Below are 21169 nucleotides of genomic sequence, written 5' to 3'. Positions count from 1 at the left end.
ACAGAAGACGAAATGAACAACTCACATTCATATTTCTTCATTCAATCCACCACTCCAATCAGTTCAAGATTCAAAATTTTCTTCTGCAGATTATTTCAAGAGAGATGTTTTTCCCAAGAACTCCCCTTATTTTTTTATTTTTTATTTTTTATGATTTTACCATTTAAGTAAATGATCTCAATACAAAAGGAATGAAAGTTCAAATAACTCAATCATCAAATGAATAAAAACCAAGAAAGTTATGGAAAGCTTGTGAATTTTTTTTAGGAGTTATGTGTTAACGTGGCTTAAGGTATGTTAGATGGCCCGTCAACATAACTAAAAATCCTGGAACAATTATCTATGTCAATTGGGATCATGTCAACACTAAACTATCAACATGGAATTGACTAAAAATAAAAAAAAAATCAAAGTGATATTATCATGAAATAGTTTGGATATATATATATATATATATATATATAGGGTCCCGTTCGGCACCCTAAGTTTTACCACACACTTTAACAAATGCGTTTTGTCCTACATGGGTTAGAAGTTTCGGAATGAGCTGATTTTTGGTGAGGATGATCTCTATGGTGAGGAGATCATTCTCACTAAAAATCAGCTCATTCCAAAATTTCTAACCCCATCAAAAATGATTTACAAAAAATGGACGGTCCACGATTTTTCAACTTGTAAACATAGGGTTAAACATTTCGGAATGGGCTGATTTTTGGGGAGGATGATCTTCTAATCATAGAGATCATCCTCACCAAAAATCAGCCCATTCCAAAACTTCTAACCCATGTAGGACAAAAAACGTTTGTTAAAGTGTGTGGTAAAACTTAGGGTGCTGAACATTTCCCATATATATATATATATATATCGGAAATGTTCAGCAACAAACATTTTGACAAACATTTTGGCAAAACATTTTTCAAAACATGGGTTAGAGGTTTTGGAATGGGCTGATTTTTGGTGAGGATGATCTCTACTGCGGGGAGATCATCCTCACCAAAAATCAGCCCATTCCAAAACTTCTAGCCCCAGTTTACAAGTTGAAAAATCGTGGACCGTCCATTTTTTGTAAACCATTTTTGATGGGGTTAGAAGTTTTGGAATGGGCTGATTTTTGGTGATGATGATCTCCTCGCTGTAGAGATCATCCTCACCAAAAATCAGCCCATTCCAAAACCTCTAACCCATGTTTTGAAAAATGTTTTGCCAAAATGTTTGTTGCTGAACATTTCCCATATATATAACAAATAATTATTGAGCATCCTCTGCACTAAACGGATGAAGTGTTGGGGAGGAACAAAAGCACGTTCCATATCAACTAGTGCAACCACCATCTTCTTTGCTTCATTCTTAAACACATCCAATGCAGCAAAAATAAGAAGCATCGATGGAAATTCCCAACCATATAATGCATAACTATCTCTCTCTTAAACGGAGGATATCTTCCAAGACCCGGTGTCAGAAGCAGAAACTATGTCTACCAGTGCACTGTGCACCTGTTTGGTAGCTACCCAAGAATTAGTCCACATGAATAGCACAGAAAAAACAAAGTATGTCTGCTTCAAAAGTGCAGAAAGAAATACAGACAATGATATATATTGTAAATTTGCAAAAAGAAATACATACAATGTTAGTGGAGTACCAGCTCACTTGTGAAATAGATTCCATAGTGCAAGGACAGTTGGTTGATTGATATATTCAAGGAAACCTTTGTGTGTACATTCATATATTATAAGGAAAGATTGAGGGCAGAAGTGAGGGGCCAAATTGGAGGAACAATTACACAGAATCAAGGCCAAATTTGAGGGAACAATTAGAGAAAGAAAAGTACAAGAACTGTAGCCAAAGCAGATAAAAAGAGGGGAAAAAAAAGCTTTTAAGTAGATTTTGTAATAAAAGATTTTACCTTTATGAGTTCCATATTCAGGACCTGCCAACCAAAGCTCATGGCTGATACATGAATCTTTCAAAAAGAGCATTGAGTCTCTCAGACGTGTCGTCTTGTCTACCTGAACAATTACAGAGATTTGAGATAAATACCAACAGAGAAGAAATCCACTTCAATTCTCTAAAAGCAATTAAACAAAAATCAATAGAAAAGTGTGAAAGATTTAAAGTGAACCTTAAGGATGATAATTGAACTACCTGTATGACTAAATTAGATTTTTTTTTTAAGAACACATGCTGGCTTCCTATAACAAAAATCTAATCTACAATCTACATGGCTATGATTTCTCAAGAATCTGACCATCTAATTCAACATTTGGAAATCAATTTCACAAAATCCTCATAGAATCCACCATTAAAACATCAAAATAATACAAAATGGATCACTAAAAGAATCGAAGATAGATTTAATCGTAAGACGCACTAATAAACCAACAAATCGTCATCGAATTTACATTCGATTTTCTTCAAATCAAGATTTACAGTTGATCATACCTTGAACAGTAAGAACACCTTAGCAGAAACTCAGTTTCTAATCTAAGACGATGGATTGTGACAGAGATTGAAATCTTAGAGAGTTCAATCCGATTGCGATTGCGTCAAAGAGATATGGAAGTGAGAGAGATCTATCGAGGGAGCAGATCGAAAGAGAGATCGATCAAATAGAGTGGGAGATGAGATCTATCGAGGGAGATAGATCGATCGAGGGAGAGACTGTGAGAGAGAGAGATGGAGAGGTCGATCTATCAAGAGAACGACTATGAGAAAGAGATGAAGAGGTCGATCGATCAATCGATCGATGAGAGTGAGAGAGAGACAGAAAGAAAGAGAGTGAGATGAGATCGTGAGAAAGAGAGTGAAAGTGAGTGAAATTGTGCGAGAGACGGGAAACGTGGTTGAAAGGCCGCGGAATTTTAGTATTAAAAATTGACGGGCGAGACCCATCAATTTTTTTTTGCTTAAAATTGGAGATTTTCACATAGTGAGCGTACAAATCTACGTACCCAAACTTGTTAGGTCATGGAGTCATTTGAGTACACGTCATACCATGTTTTTTGAGTTGTTATCAAAGGAGTTAGCTTTCATGTTTGCTAACCGATCTTCATAATAATCATATCGCTTTTGCCTGTTGAATCAACATTTTATAAAAAAAAACTGACTGTCCCTTATTGCATTTCGGTTTTCAATAAATCAGAACAACAAATCTTAAAAATCAGATCAAAACCGGCCAGACCATAAGACAGGTCTGATATTTAAAACAATGGTAGAATAAGAGGAGAGGGCTAGCTAAAAAATTATGTAATTACAATACATATCTATCATAAAAATAATTTTCAGCTCTTCGAGAATAAGAAATAGATCCCAAACTTAAAAAAGAGTAATGATTTTCAGACTCCCCCATATGGCATTCTCAAAATACTCTCGTGATGTGGCATGTGCTAGAACCATATATTTTATGCCTTGGGATACACATGCACATCCCCATAAAATATATATAGACGTGTATCCCAAGGCATAAAATCTATGGTTCAAGCACATGCTACATCAGGAGAATATTTTGAGTATGCCGCGTTGGGAGTTAGATTATCACTATGCATTAGAAAATTACCTTTGTTAGGCTTGTCGTGGCACACAGTAGAGAGTCTCTAAGCACTGTGAAGAAACCTTTTCTGAGAAAAAACACTTTTTCTTTTTCTCACGATGCATAGGGGCGGATTTATAGTGGGGGCACTTCTCCTCACAAGCGTTTTCAAATTCTATGGATTAATGTGATATTACAATAGATTTTAGCGGCAGATAAGGAAATTTATCACTATTTCCCCAACAAATTTTTTTCCACTCTTAATTGTCCTCACAACTATATATATATATTTTTTCACTCTAAATTGTCCCCACAATTTTTTTTTTTTTTTTAAACTCTTGGGTGCCTCCACATGAGCAAAATCTCGGCTCCGCCCCTGATGATGCTCATAGAATCTTGGATCCACCAATCACATGATCCCATTGAATGGCTTTCCCAATTTTCAAAATTGCCCTCATTAGGCCGGGAGCAAATCCTCTGTAGTGCGATTATCCTGTAGCAATTATCAACATTTGAGGGTATGCCACGTCATCATGACAATTGTATCCAAATGTTTAAATTTAGGATCTTAGTGACCGTCCATTCAACTCAGTCCTCTGCGATTTTTTATTATGTTTCTAATTATCCTTTGTTGGCTAGAAGGGCTTTTTTGGGCGACCAATTGAGTCTTCCTAATACCCGAATCTTGTAATTGTTTTTTTCTTTTTTAATCAAATTATTTTTCACTTGCTTAGTCGAAAAAAATAAAATTATTAAGTAAATTAAAAAAAAAGATTTTTTTTTTTATATTTGTTTTAAATCTGTTCCAAACAATGAATCCAAGATGATTTTGTTGTTAGTTTCATATCAATGTGATGTTATATAGACTGTGAACAAGACCAAAAAGGATCTACAGGATAACTGGGCTAGAGAGGATCCGCTCTCCTTATTAGGCTTGGCACGACACGCACTATAGAGTTTATAAGTAGTGTGGTGAGAAATTTTGTGAGCACAATACCACTCCTTACCTAATCCCAGTTCTTCTTAAAAAGAGTTTCTCTAAACTCACTTCTTTCCACATTGCGTTGACTTGACAGTATTGAAAGAACCATAGATTTTTTTTCTTTAGAGATTGATAGCGAAGAATCTATGGTTCTCTTTTGTTCAAAACAAAATTCTTTCAACACTGTGCTGACATGGTAGTGTTGAGAGAATTACATATATTTTTTTTTCGAGGTTGATGGTGAAGAATCTATGAGTCCCTTAAACTGTTACGTCAGTGCAGTGTTGAGCACAGTGTCGAAGGAAGTCAGTTTAACATTTTTCCATTTTCCTCTTAAATATAAGAGTCCTGATAATATGATTCGCCAGGTGCCATACTCAATCGACTCCATGACATGGAAAAGTTTGGGAACAGTAGATCTGTACATCTCAGGATACACGACTCCCTTGGGATATACTTTTTTATGGGGAAGTGCAATCGTCTCGAAGAGTACAAATCTACTGTTCCCGAACTTCTCACGTCAAGGAGTCGATTGAGTATGCCACATGGCGAGTCATATTATCACAACTCTAAACATATTATAGTTAGTGTTGGAGTGACTGTGCAGGACAATTACATTACACACTGTGCTACCGCAGAGGTGCACACAGAACCAATGATGATTTCCTCGAGAGTAGTGTGAAACATAGTGTCTTGGGCAGCCAACTTCAGTATTTTCCTAACAATATTTCTTGGAGTGCTGATTTTTGAACTCAACCTAACAAGCAAACTTGAAAACTCACTAACGTGACATGGGCAAAGCACCGTAGATTGTGTCCCTTGTGATACATTACCGACCTGACCGACTTGTCATCTGTAGTCATGTATCCTGAGCGAAGGAATATATGATGGCGTTTGGATAAGACTCCTTGGCTACTTCTGACTCTTACGGGGAGTTAGAAGTCATTTGGATAATTTAGATAAGCAACTCCTTCGGAGAATTACTCCGCGCAAGAGTAAAAAATTGCTCTTTATGAAAAAGTTGCTAAAACTTACTTCTTAATTTCGCATCTTGCGGGGAGTAAACTTTTAACGGCTCATTTTACTGAAATACCCCCAACTTTTCTAATTTTCCACGAAAATACCCAGTTACGCCCAAATCAGACGAAGAAGGAACTCGCCCTTTCTTCTTCATTGATCTGCTCTGCTTGCAGCCGTTCGGCCATCCGAAGGAGTTGCTCTCTCCCTCTCTCTCTCCCTGCTTGCAACCGTTCGGCCAGTCGAAGGAGTTGCTTCGCCCTCTCTCTCTCCATCTCTTTCATCAATCTGCTGCTTGCAGCCGTTCGGCCAGCCGAAGGAGGTCTTTGCCCTCTCTCTCTCCCTCTCTCTCATCGATCTGCTGCTTGCAGTCGTTCGGCCATCCGAAGGAGGTGCTTCGCCCTCTCTCTCTCTCCCTCTCTCTCATCGATTTGCTGCTTGCAGCCGTTCGGCCATCCGAAGGAGGTGCTTCGCCCTCTCTCTGTCCTTCTCTCTCATCGATCTGCAGCTTGCAGCCGTTCGGCCATCTGAAGGAGGTGCTTCGCCCTCTCTCTCTCCCTCTCTCCCTCCCTCCCTCATCGCCATATAACATGTTAATTTCAAAGGTCTGATTGGTGATATTGGAGAAGCATCTGTTGTTGATTTAGTGAGATTTGATTGTCACTATTTCTCTTTCTTAATCCAGATACATTGCAGGTTAATTCGCTCTCTAGATCGCTGAACACAATTCCACTCAAAATATTCTGTCCGCCTTTATAATTCCAAAACACAAACAAAAAAATCGATTTAGTTCCTTGATAAATATGTGATGAATCAAATCTTGTTTATCAGATCTTGATTTGATTTTTTTTTATTTGAGACAATGAGATCTCAATTCATCTACAAATGTGTTTAGCCTTTACTATCAAGAATTGACGGCAATTTATGATGCTTATTGATTTCTTATGTTCATTAGTTCATTCACTAATTGCAGCGTTTACCTGCATGGTAGTCCATTGTTTGCATAGGTGTGTTTCTGTTAGTATATCCCATGATGCTTTGATGTTATTTTTCACATTGCATCATAAGACAGCTATTTTTCTTTGCAGTGTTATTAGCATCCACTTGACAGGTGCAAAGTCCTTGGTGGGAATCGCTGGAGTGGCATCAGAGATTCAAAAAGAAAAAAATGCTCATTAATTCTCTATTCTATCATTCTTAACTTGAATAGATTTCCATGTTACTACCTTCACTTCATTTATTGTTGGTTCAAAATTATATTTCATATCCATGCAACAATATATTCTTTTTGTTCCAGTGTCTACTGTCTAACCTTATCCATCATGGCCACAAGTATGAGTACAAGTGACTTTAAAGGAACCAAGTTGCTCAGTGATACTTAGTACCTTGTTTATAGATGTTGGAATCCTTAATTACTTTCATCTTTATTCATGTTCTGTTTATATTTTGCATTGAGTAAAGGTAATTTTGGTATTCTGCTTTTATTCACGTATTAATGTTAGTTTAATAAGATTTTGAGATTGCATACTATAAAATAAATAGAGAAAGGAGCCATTTCTTACCTTAGTTTGTTCCCCTCATCTTGTTGACTCATTCTTTTGATTTCCTTCATCCTGTCTTTCTTTCTTTTCCTCTCTCTCTCTCTCCTATATATATATATATAGGGTGACGTTCGGAGGCCCCAAAGAGAGAGAAATGTTTTTTCAATGTATGGGTTAAAAGTTTCTGAATGGGTTGAGTTTTGTGAGGATGATCTCTATGATGATTTCTAAAATTTTAAGTATAATGGATTTAAACACATTATATTAATATTTAATATTTAAAATATTAAATTAAATTATATTAATATTTATTATGTTATATTAATATTTATTATATTATATTATATTATATTAATATTTATAGTTAAAATATAAAAAACAGTATAGTTTGAAGGAATATTATGATACTAAAAAAATAAAAAACAGTAACTGGTATAATATAAGGGTATTCTGGTCTTTTTTTCTAGAAGTCATTAGAAGTCAGTATAGTTCCCAAACAGACTTCCAGCACAAAAGTACTTCTGTCAGTACTTCACAGAGTTGATTGCCAAACGCCCTTCTGCACAGAATTACTTTTCCAGCTCCTCCACAGAGTACTCTAGCTCCTGTTCTTTGCAAGAGTAGTTCTGCTCCTGGTATCCAAACACGCCCTATGTTTCTTTGCGCATGACACGTCGGTGAGTTTTGAGTCTGACTATCAGGTTGAGTTAAAAAATCATTAGTCTATCTCTTAACACTTTCATTAAAGAGTTGTGCTGGAGTGACCTCAGGCTATAATCTCATATCGCACTTCTTGATGTAAAAGTGGATAGAACCATAGATGCATTTTCACTCATATCTTGGTGAAAAGCTTCTATGATTCCCATACACTTTCTCGTAAAAAAATGCCATATGAGTTTCCAATTTGAGGTCACTTCAGCATTATTCTTCATTAAAACATAGACAAGGTCCAACATGTCCACATGCGAGAGGAAGTAGGAGAAACAGCGATAACGACTACATTGGCACCAAACACATGGGCCAAATTGTTACATATATTATTACATGAAAGTGAAATAGGCTAACACATGTCCACATGAGACGAAGTAGGAAAAACAACACCTAAAAGGGCGTCAAAGATGTTCACCTTATTACGTACTTACGTAGTAATACTATTCAAGTTTGTAGGATCTCTCAAGCTGCATTATTAGTAGAAAAACTAGTATTAATAAGAGTAGTTCCATTTTCCTCAGTCTTGAATGCAATGTTAGTTTGCCAAACTGGACCGCCACTTATAACCAGGTTCCAGTCTTTCTGAAGAACAAGGACATAATCCGCTTTGGGGAGTGTTAGAAGAAGTCCAAATCTGTTTTGAGTCTTTGTAGATCACAAGTTGCCCATTTTTCTCCAGTGTACAATGGCATTTTGATCCCAACTCGTGACGTGGCATATGCCAAATTGGTATTCCATGCTGGGAAAGCACAAGACTGCAAACATCTGTCATTGCGAAGCTGTAGGTAAGATACTCAAGTCTTTCCCCAGGAAAGAGACTTTCTTCAGTGAATAAAACATTTCGGGCTTCACAAGGATGGTTGAGGAAGATCATGAGGAAGAGGAAGAGAAGAGCAGAGGTGATGAACATGGGTTTGGGAAGATGAGAAGAAGTAGCAAAGTTACTAACCATGTTATTTGCTTTCTGTCTCTGGGTGAGTGTGTTAGTCATCAAGGTTTCAATGGCATGTAATGACTAAGTTCTTAATAGTTGTTAGAAATATTATGGTTGTTGCATCTCATCCAATCGATCTTAAAATCATTTATAGTTAAAACTGATGATTGATTTCCGCTTAAAGTTTATTAGGTCTTTGAAAGAAACATATGAGCATGATAAATGAATGTACGTAAGGAAATACTTACAAGTAGGGCTTCTTTATCTTTTATTTATAATAATCCAAAACCTAAATGTATTTTGATATGTTAAGATGCATAGTCATTTAATTAAAATTAGAAATTTCAGTAATACCTCTTGCAACATTGGCAAATCAGGTTTACTTTGCAAAATGCAAGATTAAGTTTACCCCCTAATCGAAAGTCAGGGCCCCTAAATGGTGATAATTATAAAAAGAAAAAGAAAATTTGATTTAGTAATTTATGTTCTTGAAGGGTTTTTAGATGAATAACAACAAAATTTCCTAGTGATGTTGACTTTCGGTCAAACCTGAAACCCACAATTTCGCAGTGGTTATTACCGAAATTCCATGTAATTTATGTGTATGTTGGCTTAGAATATGGAGTTAAGATGCAAGTACCTACAGAAATTGGAAAAAAAAAAAAAGAAAAGAAAAAAAATATCATAATTGTAGTAGATCACCTAGTACTGACTGTACTCCATCACTTCCAAAATTCTGTTTTTGCTATATATCTATGATTGCAATCTACATAAAAACCCTCCTAATTCTTCTTCTTCAATGAGTTTAGACAAATTTTTTTTTTTTTGTTATTTTTAAATAACATCTTTTTTAATTTATTTTATTTTAAAGAATGACATCTAAAGAACAATTTTCACAGGTGGAGGGATCACTTCAAAATGTGGGGGACTTTAGACATCGGTTTATGTATGAGCTTTAGACATCGATTTTGTATTTTGAAAAAAATCGATTTCTAAAATCCCCTCTTATGCATGAAAAAAGACGAATAGACATTATTCCTATATATATTATTTAAAAAAGTGATGTCTAATGTCTTGTTTAGACGATTGAAGATTGGGATTGAAAAATTGCATAATCCATTATAGCTTTCATTACCCTTGATCAACAAGAGCTCGTATGTCTATAAAAATAGTCTAAGGAGGATGATAGTTGGTCTTCATTAGGAGTCTCTGCAAGATGATGTCACAACAACATTCCTCGATCAATCAAAGCTTGAAATTGGCTAAAAAGCCAAGAGGTGTCTGCAATTGTGATTAGCAACCACACCAAGAAAATAGGTGCAAAGAAGGATAAAATTGATTAAAGGAAATTGCAAAGACTCTTCCTACGACGTGCAACCAATACGATTAAGATATAATTTTTGAAAGAATAGACAAATGAGTATTTTTTTTCAAACAAATTATAATCTACAAGGAGTGAATCCCTTTAAAAAATCATTAAATGTGAATTTAGACGATCAACTTGTAATTCCTCTTTCTTTTTTCTTTCTTATAAAATTAAGAAGGTAATAGTGAAAGATGAAGATTTTAATTATACTTATAATCTTTAATCTAGTCTCTATCTTAAGTGGACATCATCATGAACTAGATGGGAAAAAGAAAAACGGTTTTAGACTTTAAGTATCTGCATTTGATACATTAGAATAAACTAAATTAAAGGAGTGGTTATTTTAAAAGTGAATAAATGCTTAACAGCTAAGGAACCTACCATATGCACAAAAAAAGCACGCATAACTTGTCACGTGATAATCTAACCCTGCAAGTGGCATACTGAAAATACTCTCCTGATGTGGCATGTGTTAAAATCATTGATTTTTCTTAGTGATACACATCTGCACATCCCATAAATATTTGAATCGTGTATCTCGAGGCAAAAAATCAGGAGAGTATTTTCAGTATGGCACTTGGGGGAGTTAGAAAATCATTACTCTTGTAGTATTTGCTTCCACTCAAGTCGTTTTTTAGTCAGATTATCATTATTTTTATTTGTATGGAAAAATAAGGCAACTATTTGATAGATATGTGTCTTTTCCCATCAAGAAAGGAGGTGTTTCAAATTGAGGGTTTCTTCAAAATTTGAAGCAGGAATAATTTTTAATTTGTCAGATTCGTGATTAACAGGAATATGATCATTGAATCTGATTCAATACTTTTGATTATTCTCTCTTCTTCAAAAAAATCAGATGCGATTATCTTACCTTAATTGGTGAATGCTTCATGTTTGGAGGGAAAATAATTTGATGACTATTTTTTAATTTCTCTCCTCTTCTTCTAATTACAAGAAACTGTCTAACAGGGCATAGGAAACCCATATTTATTAATTTTTAAACAATAAAAAATTAGATAGCTGCTATTGCCACACCAACTTTTACTAATTCCACACCAATTACTATGTAAAATGTAAATCACCAAAGAATTGCACACAGTTGTTGTGGCAATAGAATCTTATTGTCACACATGAGAATCTTATTGGCTTGAACAGTTGATGCATAGTAAAGGTACCATTAATTACTTACGCTCATGTGACTTATAGGTTGATTGTTCAGGCTTTGTTTAATAATCGATTTTCATTGGACAATATCAACAAAGATATTGGACAATATCGACAAAGATATTTTTTTTTACTTTTAGATATTTTAGGATTGATACCATAGTCACAAAATTCTCTGAAAACTCATAAAATTATCTTAATAAGAGGTTAATTGATTAAATCAGTGAAGTGATTAGCCTTTCTTTGACTAATTGTGGAATATGGTGAAATTGTTGTCTTTTACCTTCAAAATTTTATTTTCTTCAATATTCATATATGAATTAGACCAAAATAGGATTTTTCGGAAGGTTGAACATGACTGGTTTTTGAAAAAAAAAATATTTTGTATTTATTATCTGAAATTTTCTTGATTCTCTTATGATATTTCCCTGAATTTTATTTGGATAATTACCAAATCCAAACTTTTTTACCATGATTGATACAAGTTTTCTAGGAGGGCTTCGAACCTCGTTTGAGTTTTAAAATGCTTAAAATGTAGTGTAATATTTTCTTTTTTCATTATTTATTTTAAGGTTCAATGTTTGATTGGGACGCAACCTAGTAATCATAGTGAGAAAATTCTTCCTCACAATTAACACATGATTCTTTCAATCAATAATTTAATCAAACAATTATTTGCAAAGATTTTAAAAATACTTTTGATATTACACTAGAAGGTGGTATGTGCAAATGCTCATGTATAAAAAGGCTTATTTGTAATTTAAGATATTAATTAAAGAATTTTTGAAGATCATATACTGAAAATGATACTTTTGTAATTTTCAAAATTGAGCAACGTGTTGGTTATAATTTTCTTAATTTTTTTTTATCGAAACCACTGAAATTTTGGTGTTGAAGCACTTCTACTCAGTCTTCTTTCATTATAATAATAAAGAATTAATGTGAAGTTTTCAAATTTTCTTTAATATGTGAAATGTACATTTTTATATTATCTTTAAGTATATTCATAAAAAAAAAATATTATCCCTAACTAATAATATATTTTAATTTTTCTTGATTTTCCCCTAACCTTTGCCGAATTTTTTCAAGCACGAATTTGCTATTAAGAAAATTTTGTGCTGATAAGTCAATGGTACAACTCCACGTGTATTGAAAATGTAAGCCTGATTGGTTGAGAGAGAAAAAAATTAGGGAGACGATTTTTTAGTGGTATTAAGGCTGTGTTTGGTATTACTTCTATAGCTTTCCAATTCCTTTTGGAGAAACATTTAATTGAGAACAACTTTTGTAATAATTCTTTAATATTCAACATAAGATAAAAGTACATTAATTAATTAGGTGTTTTTTTTTTCTTTTTAAGATAGGCAAGCGATGAAGGTACATATTACACTAAAGATTTGTAACATTTGATGATATTAGAGAGAGAGAGAGAGAGGTAAATGTAGAGAGGTACAATGATGGAGATAGAAAGATGTGGGAGAGAAAAGAAGTACTTCCTTACTAAGGGCCTTTGTGCTCAAAAAGATTAGCACATTGGCAATTTAACACCACAACCCTCTAAATTTCATGGAAAAATTCAAATCCAAAAAAGGGAAAAAAAAAAAATTGGGCTTTATCAAAGGTTTTTAAAATGAACAGTTATTGAATTTCAACATAAGTCCCAAAATTAAAAAAAATCTATAGTTTTTTTCAAAGTCCATAGAATTGTCCCCTTAGCTACTTGAAATCATCTCAACACTTTTTACAAAATAAAATGTATTATAAAAATTTGGAGAGATTTTTAGGGGATTGAGTGAGGCACCACTTAGTTTATGTCTAGAAACCAAAAATAATTCAAGTAGGATATCGAGGCAGTCCACGATTAGGAGATATGGGCAAGGTGTCAAGTTATGTGTTTCAGAAGGTGCCGTCCAATCAAAGTGATCGGTTTCTTCTACGATCCAAGACTGTCCTATGGTCAACAACTAAAGACTAAGGTCAAGCTAATATCCTAGATCCAATCAATATCATTTAATATCGAGTTTGCCAATCAAGTCTTATGGCTACAATTTCCTCAAATATCACATAATTTCTCGAATTCCGCATGCAATGATAAAAGGAACAATTTGAAAACAACTAAATTATATCTAATGCCCTGAGGCTCATGTGACAAGATTTTATAAAACTGAAGTTCAAATAAAATACCTCATAAAAATTAATTTCTAAGTTAGTCAAGACTTTTCACATGTATACTAATTTCCAAATTGGAAAAGATCCTCACATACATAAATAATTTTCAAATTGGTAAAAATTTCACACTCGTAAATAATTTCCAAATTGATTAGATATTATGAATAATTATCAAATTAAATGAATATTCTCAAGCATGAATTATCGCCAAGGTAGTCATTATTTTAGGTATGAATAATTACCAAATCGATCATCCATATTAAGCATGAATAATTACTAAAATAGTAGAATATCATCATACGCATAAATAATTACCAAATCGGTTCTTTTTCACCACAAGCACTAAATCAATCCAAATTTCATTAGAAGCACGAAGATGGTTTTTAAATGTTTCAATTACTCTAGCACGACAATAACCTAGGCATGAATTCTAAGAGAGTAGCATCATCAGTTTAAGCATGCGATTTTGCCACATAACGAACAACATACTTTGATCGAAAAATCACATAATCGACTATATAAAAAAAATAAGAAAATAAAAATTAAAAACTTATCGAACTCGATCGGCCTTCGACAATTACTTATGCATGGTTAAGTGAATATCAATCAAAGGTATCCAATCTAACAAATACATATATATAGGGGTGGTTCATGGGACATATGTAAAAACAATGGTTTTTCAAAATATGGGTTAGAGGTTTTGGATTGAGCTGATTTTTTGCGAGGATGGTCACTATGATGAGAAGATCATTCTCATAAAAAATCAGCTCAATCTGAAACTTCTAAATCTATCAAAAGTGATTTACAAATTATTGGCAAAAATTGGTAAAAAACGACGGTCCACATTCTAAATCACTTTTAATGGGGTTAGAAGTTTCAGATTGGACTGATGATGATCTTCCCATTATAGAGATCATCCTCACAAAAAATCAGCTCAATCCGAAACTTCTAACCCATATGTTTTTTCATATGTCCCTTAATCCGTTCCCATATATATATATATATATGGGTCCCGTTTAGCACCAAACATTTTGGCCAACATTTTAGCCAACCATTGTTGTCCTAATCAGCCCATTCCAAAACTTCTAGCCCCATGTTTACAAGTTGAAAAATGGTAGACCGTTATTTTTTGTAAACCATTTTTGATGGGGTTAGTAGCTTTGGAATGGGCTGATTTTTGGTGATGATGATCTCCTCACCGTAGAGATCACCCTCACCAAAAATCAGCCCATTTCAAAACTTCTAACTCATGTTTTGAAAATGTTTGGTACTGAACATTTTCCTATATATATATATATATGATCATAAGCAAAGTTCAACAATTCTGAAGTTCAAAAGAATGTTTAAGAAAGACACAAAACGGGTATGCCAAATGAAATCTTAGCAAGTCATAAAAAATAAAAAATAAAAAGATCAACTTACCCTAATTTGTAGGGGTGTTGACATGGGTTCTCTTAAGAATGCCAAACATTGCTGCAATTATGTGACGAGCTTGCAAAATCATGAGAGTAAAGGAAACGTAAATAAGAGGAGAGGTTGAAATTGTGGGTTGAGAAGTGAGACGAAGAGAGCTATGGTGATGTGTTGCTGCCGCTGTGAAGGTAAGTGAGGTTTGTGATAAGGTTGGTGAGAATAGGACTATGCCAAGAGGAGGCCAAGAGAGAGAAGAGAATTAAAGGCCTTAAGTGGGGGGTGCTGGCCGAGATGGCAGCAAGAGAAGGTGGCAAAGGAGGTCCTACCAGAGGGGTGCTGGCCGATAGGGGCTGCAAGCGTTAATGGTGTGAGAGGAAGATGAGAAGATAACTGAGAGAGATGAAGGTATTGTTTTGTGAGGTGTGAATGAGAGGAAAAGAAGATGATTGAGACATGATGGATGGGGAGAGAGGTAGCTGCCATGTTAATGGTCGAGAGAAAGAGGTAAAAAATAGGACAGGTAGTGGATGGTCTGAAGAAGATGAAGATGATGAAGAGTGTGGGGCTACTGTCCAAGTAAGTTATGTTCTTCCCTTTTTCTTTTATCCTTCTCTTCTTTTTTTATGTTATTCTTTTTTTGCTTTTCTTCCTTTCGCTACTTGTCCGAATCTTTCATCTGGGAGAGGGGAGTATGAAATACAGGGAGTCGTGAGAGAGCCACCGCATGGGAGAGAGTCGTGAGAGAGCCACCTTTTATAATTTTTTTCTTACTAACAGTACGTCATATTAGGGAAATTGTGACTCTGACTTGTTTTCAGTATCTTTTTGACGTTTTCGACAATCTCTTTTGAAGTGTCATTTCTAATGGCAGTAGTAACACTCAACTTCTTTCCCCCTTGATTTCGATATAAAATTTTTCTTATTTAATCGAGATTTGTTCTTCGACCTCCCTTGTCTTTGAATCTCCTTTGCCACGAGCCATTTTGCTTGGGATTCCTACTGTTTAGTTTTTACCTCATCTGATTTGATTAAAGTGATGTAGTAACCTCTTCTATATTCAGAATCTCTTCCCATAAAGTAGAGTTGTGATAACATGATCATACGAATGGGGAAGATACGCTAATAACAATATCACATTGTCTTCTTTGTCGATTTTAACCTCGAGTCTCAATAGTTCACTCACGAACTTGTTAAATGTATTAAGATGTTCCAGCAAATCTGAACTTTCTACCATCTATAAACCGTGCAATTGTTTGTCTGTTAAAATTTTTTCCATGTATAAACTCTCAAATTTCTTCTACAAATCTGGAGTTGATTATTCATCAATCACATTATACATTATTTCATTTGCAATACACAAACGAATAGTACTCATAACTTTCTGATCGATTTCTTCCCAATCATCGTCATCTATCGTTGTAGGTTTCTTACCAACAACGCCTTGTACAATTCTTGTTACACCAACAGATCTTGCACTTGTTTCTACCATGACTTAAGTTGTTCCTCTCATCGAACTTAATAACTTCAAAGTTCGAACCAGACATCTTCGCTACAAACCTCAATAACTTGAGGCTCTGATACCAATTTGTAAAAAATGTAAATAGCAAAGATAACGCAATCGTACAAAAATCCAAGTTCTATTCGATTTTGGATAGCAAAAATTTGGTCTAAAATTCGTCCAAAATTTTGAAAAGTGGAAGATATGCGGCATGTGCTTCATGCGTGTATTATTCATTTCATTTAAAAAATTTGAAAACCAAAAATTTGGCCATATGATAGTGATGTTAATAGTGACAGTGAGTATGAAATTAGTGATGTTAATGGGGAGGTAATAATAATGGTGATGACAATGAGGAAATTGAGGTTATTTTTTCATTAATTTTTAAAAGAAGACCAAATTCAAGGGATAAATCATTAATTTAAAAAATTAACATGTAATTTCAAATAAATATAGAGGGTCTTGTCATTAACTTTTTTGTTTTTAAAGATAAATGGGACATTTGTCACATAAAAAAGTGGATTCCTCCAAAATTTTGAAGTATGGCTGTTTTAAAATCCACTTGTGTTAGATGTCATAACTTACAAGTATACACTTTGCAACATACAACAAGTTATAGTAGCATTTTTTTTACATCGAGTTTTATAAAAGTTCATAAAAATCGTGTTTTATTCTTTCAAACTTAAAATCCGTGAATTATTCAAAATAATTCAATAATCCCGAGAAAAATACTTTCATTGAAAAAAACGAAAAATTCGTGAATTTTTCAAGAATTAAATGGGAATTGCTAATGAGGATACAACCCTCAAGGCCCACCATGAGCTCACAATTATAATAAAGAGGAAGATAAGCAGCATTACATAATATATATATTTTCATAAAACATAACATTGATCACATTAAACAGACAACTTAAGGTACGTACGTACCACATGACGAGAAGAAATAGGAAAAACAACAATTACAATGGCACTAATCATGCCTTAGGGAAATTAAGGTACGTCACAGATATAGCTAGATAAGCTTAGGATAAGTTTTAAGTTTGTGCTCTCAAGCATCAGTGGCGATATTATTAGTTTCATTTCGCTTATTCACCAAGACCGCCATGCCACCGGTGTTAGTGTTAGTAAACCATCCTACATCACCATAGATAACTACATTCCTATCATTCCGAAGAACCAGGATAAAGTCACGCGAGTTCCTATGCCAAGTGTGAGAAGCCCATATTACAGCGTTTCTCTCGCTATAAACCACAAGATTCCCATCGCGCTGCATTGTACAACGGCAATTGCTCCCACTACCTATTGTGTTTGTACTCCACAACACTTTTGTGCCCTCATAAAGTGCAAGATTGCAATTCACTTGCATTGTTAAGGAGTAATTACCAGAGTTAAGACTGGACCCAGCAGGTAGAGAGTTGGGGCTGTATAAAATATTATTGGGAAGACTCTGAGCTTCACTGTGGTGTTGGTTGAGAATAAGGAAGATGGAGAGGAGGAGAAGAGTAGAGGTGAGCATGGATTTGGGAAGATGAGAAGAAATAGCCATATTTATTTCTCAAAGTTTGTTGTCTATGTGTGGGTGTGAGTATAAGTTGGGGGGACGGAGGGGCATTTATAGATGGGGAGAGGACTTTTCTAACCACATATTAATTTATTAATATATTCAGCATACGTGTACAATTCTAACTGTTATTTTTTTTTCTTCTCAAAGTTTTAACTCTTATCATGATTTGTATATATATAATTAATATAAAAGTCAAATAATTTTTTTTTTTTCAGTTGTTTTTTCTATGCCACTCAAATAATAGAAAATAATTTTCTGTAAAATTTTTCATGATGTGCAAAGCTGTGGAAAAGGATTTGCCAGCCAATATTAGTCCTGCAATCAAACACGCCCTTAATCAAAATCATGAGTCAAAGGAGGTAAGTATAATCATATTGATAAGAGAAAATTATTAAAAAATAATGATTTATTGATTTTTAATATTTTTTTAAAAGGTAAAATACCTGTTTGACTGCCTGATTTGAGGTTTGCCAGTTTTACCCTCCCAAAACATGTCCTGAACAACTCTTTTCACTGTGCCACTCATACTTTTGACTACCACAATCAAAACATCTAGTTGAAGGACATGTTAACAATTTTCAATTTTACTCATCCTAAAACATTCTCTTGAGTAGCATGTTTCCAATTTTTTATTTAAAGAATGGTAATCATTGACAACTCTTTGAGGAACATGCATTTGAACAACATGGTTTCAATTTTTTTACTTAAAAAAAATGTAAAGATTCATGTCCAACGGTCGATTTTATGTAAAGAGGTTGCCTACTACCTTATTTTCAATTCAAATGGTCATTTTTTTCACAAATAAATAGATAGATTTAAGGGGTTCTTCCTCACTTACGCAATTTGATGGTCTTACTTTCTAATTCGCTAGGGTGGATTTACAATAATGGCACTTGGACCCCAAGAATTTCGAAATCCATAAAGGACTATGAGCTATTGTGACATATAATAGTGATAGATAAAAAGATCCATTGCCATTGCCCTCATAAATTTCTTTTTAGTCCTCCTTTGCAACCCACAGTAAAATTTCCACTCCAAAGTTACTCTCATGTATGAGAAATTCATGCTCTATCCCTACTAATTTGTACTCTCTCTATTTTCTCTCTAATTTTGTAATTGTTAGTAATTTTTTTTATTATTCGTAAGCAAAGATTAAATTTCTGAAATGACTTCAATGAATGATTGTATGTCAATATGGAGGCTATTGTGAAGATCTGACATACATGGGCGGTAATGTTTGAATTCTAATGGTATCGCTAAATATCACATGCCATAATCACATACATAATTTTTTATTATTTAATAAATCATCAAATTCTAATGCATGATTGGGATAAGTACGGAGGTATTTTCTAGTGACGATTTTTTAAAGAGTCCATATGGTATGGACTTAGGGTGGAAGATTGAAACCCTTCTCCCACACATGTATTGTATTGAGGTGTGAGAGGGTTGGTGGCAATTGGATCTCGTATTTCCACATATCTTATCCAAACTTATTTTTCCTGGATTTTTTTGTATTGAGGTGTGAGAGGGTTGGTGGCAATTGGATCTCGTATTTCCACATATCTTATCCAAACTTATCTTTCCTGAATTTTTTTGTATTGTGGTTAGAAGTTAGGAGCTCATATAATGCTTCCGTACAAGGGGTTAAATGAAACTGTCTACCTGTCAGAGAGAACGTGTTCCTTATATCTATATATTTAGATTATCCACGTGTTCACGTGTTCAAAAATCATATGTAAATCTAACGTTCAAAATATATTCACGTGTACCTCATGATGACATCCATAAAGACAAACGGTTCAAACCGTATCACGTGAGATTCTTCCAGCCTGCTGTGGGCCCCATATTACGTCTCGGTTAAAAAATTTATATTATTTTAAGCGTGAATGGGTTGATTTGAACCGTTGATTCGACTGATTTAAACTATGGGATTTGGACCACTGTCCAGTATAGTCGTTTTCTTATTATTAAAGGACTACCACACCCCTATATCAGAGATAAATTTTTGTTTTTTCCTTTGTATGTTTTGTGAATAATTAATTGTGTTTGTCTGAGTTTTAGTCAGTTTAATACGACTCTGGTCCTATACCAAGAAGCGTGGCTATTACTCCCTCTAACGTGTCACAAAGATAAATTTTTATTTTTTTTCCTTTGTATGTTTTGTGAATAATTGTGATACCTCTTCACATTTCAAAATAAGAACATACATGCATTTTAACCATTAATTATTTTCTCTTGAAAACAGAACCTAATTTCTGGTGGGCCACGACCCTCGAGTTGCAACTTGCAAGTAGTACACAATAACCCAAACCGGCAAAACCCGAACCGGAAACAACCTACCACTTGCCTTCTAAGACTGCGAATTGCTAAATATCACAACCGTCATAATTAATTGTTTTGTCATAATTGGCGTATTATTTTCTACCTCTTGAATGTGAGGATCAAGATGGTGATGATGTTTACAAAGAAATGATGATGACAACCGCGATGACCATAATAAGGGCATTGAGGTTTCCATCAATTTATAAGGAAAGATCGAGATGAAGGAGGTTATGTGATCAATTTTACCCAATGTTTTAAAAATCGAACTGATGATCAATCAAAATTTTGCTTAATTGGTCAAATTCAGGTTCAAATTGTTTGGACTGATTTCTATTCATTAAAATTATAATTATATATAAAGAAAAAAAAATTAAGGAAGAATTCAAAATGTTAATTTAGAATTTACATTAGGTAAAAGCCTAGAGCAATACATGTACATGACTTTCAGATTGATGCTAAAAGAAATCAATTTTTTTGAGTTTTGATTTAAGAGTTTTGTAAAATCATTAATAAATTAATAATTTATAGTTTCCTTTAATACTTTAATAATTAAAAGATGAGTCTGGATAATATCACTCGTCAGGTGACATAATCAAATGATTCCATAAAAATGTCAACTTTGATATCTTTGTACGCCTCAGGATACACTTTTTTTTAATGTGAAAGTGCAATCGTGTATCTCGAAGCCACTATGTGAAAAAAGCCCATATTTGACAGTCTTAGCCCGTGAAATATTGAGAAATTTGATGGACCCTCCCGTCAAATATGCTCGTCAAATATTCTCTTGTAGAATTTTTTTTTTTTGACAATCCTGGACTATCAAATATTTTCTTGTAAAATGGACTATCAATAGGCGGTCCTCTAATTCACCAATGACAACAAAATGAAATAATAAAAAAAAAAATCAGAAAAATAACAAACAAAACAAAAATCATAAAACAAGCTCCAAATTAAACT

The 21169-nt window shown here is 34.0% G+C and overlaps 2 long non-coding RNA genes across 27 annotated transcripts in view; one reads left to right on the top strand and one right to left on the bottom strand.

Annotated features, from left to right (window-relative positions):
- Positions 1-21169, bottom strand: part of LOC147386059 (uncharacterized) — a 101195-nt gene that overhangs the window by 72027 nt on the left and 7999 nt on the right. For 20 of the 26 annotated variants that reach the window (XR_015172155.1, XR_015172157.1, XR_015172156.1 and 17 more), the window contains one exon: positions 1904-2006. The exons of 3 other annotated variants lie outside the window; for them this stretch is intronic. This is a non-coding gene — a long non-coding RNA (uncharacterized LOC147386059). 3 more of the 26 variants (XR_015172158.1, XR_015172180.1, XR_015172166.1) reach the window with 3 other exon arrangements.
- LOC147386060 (uncharacterized) lies at positions 5585-6207 on the top strand. The gene is made up of 2 exons (XR_015172124.1): positions 5585-5917; positions 6062-6207. It is a non-coding gene; the product is annotated as an uncharacterized LOC147386060 (long non-coding RNA).

Source organism: Akebia trifoliata, chromosome 14 (genome assembly GCF_017979445.1).
Source record: "Akebia trifoliata isolate Shusen 1 chromosome 14, ASM1797944v1, whole genome shotgun sequence".
Classification (NCBI taxonomy): domain Eukaryota; kingdom Viridiplantae; phylum Streptophyta; class Magnoliopsida; order Ranunculales; family Lardizabalaceae; genus Akebia; species Akebia trifoliata.
The sequence above is the reverse complement of the archived record's forward strand: the minus strand, read 5'-3'. Positions and strand labels throughout refer to the sequence as shown.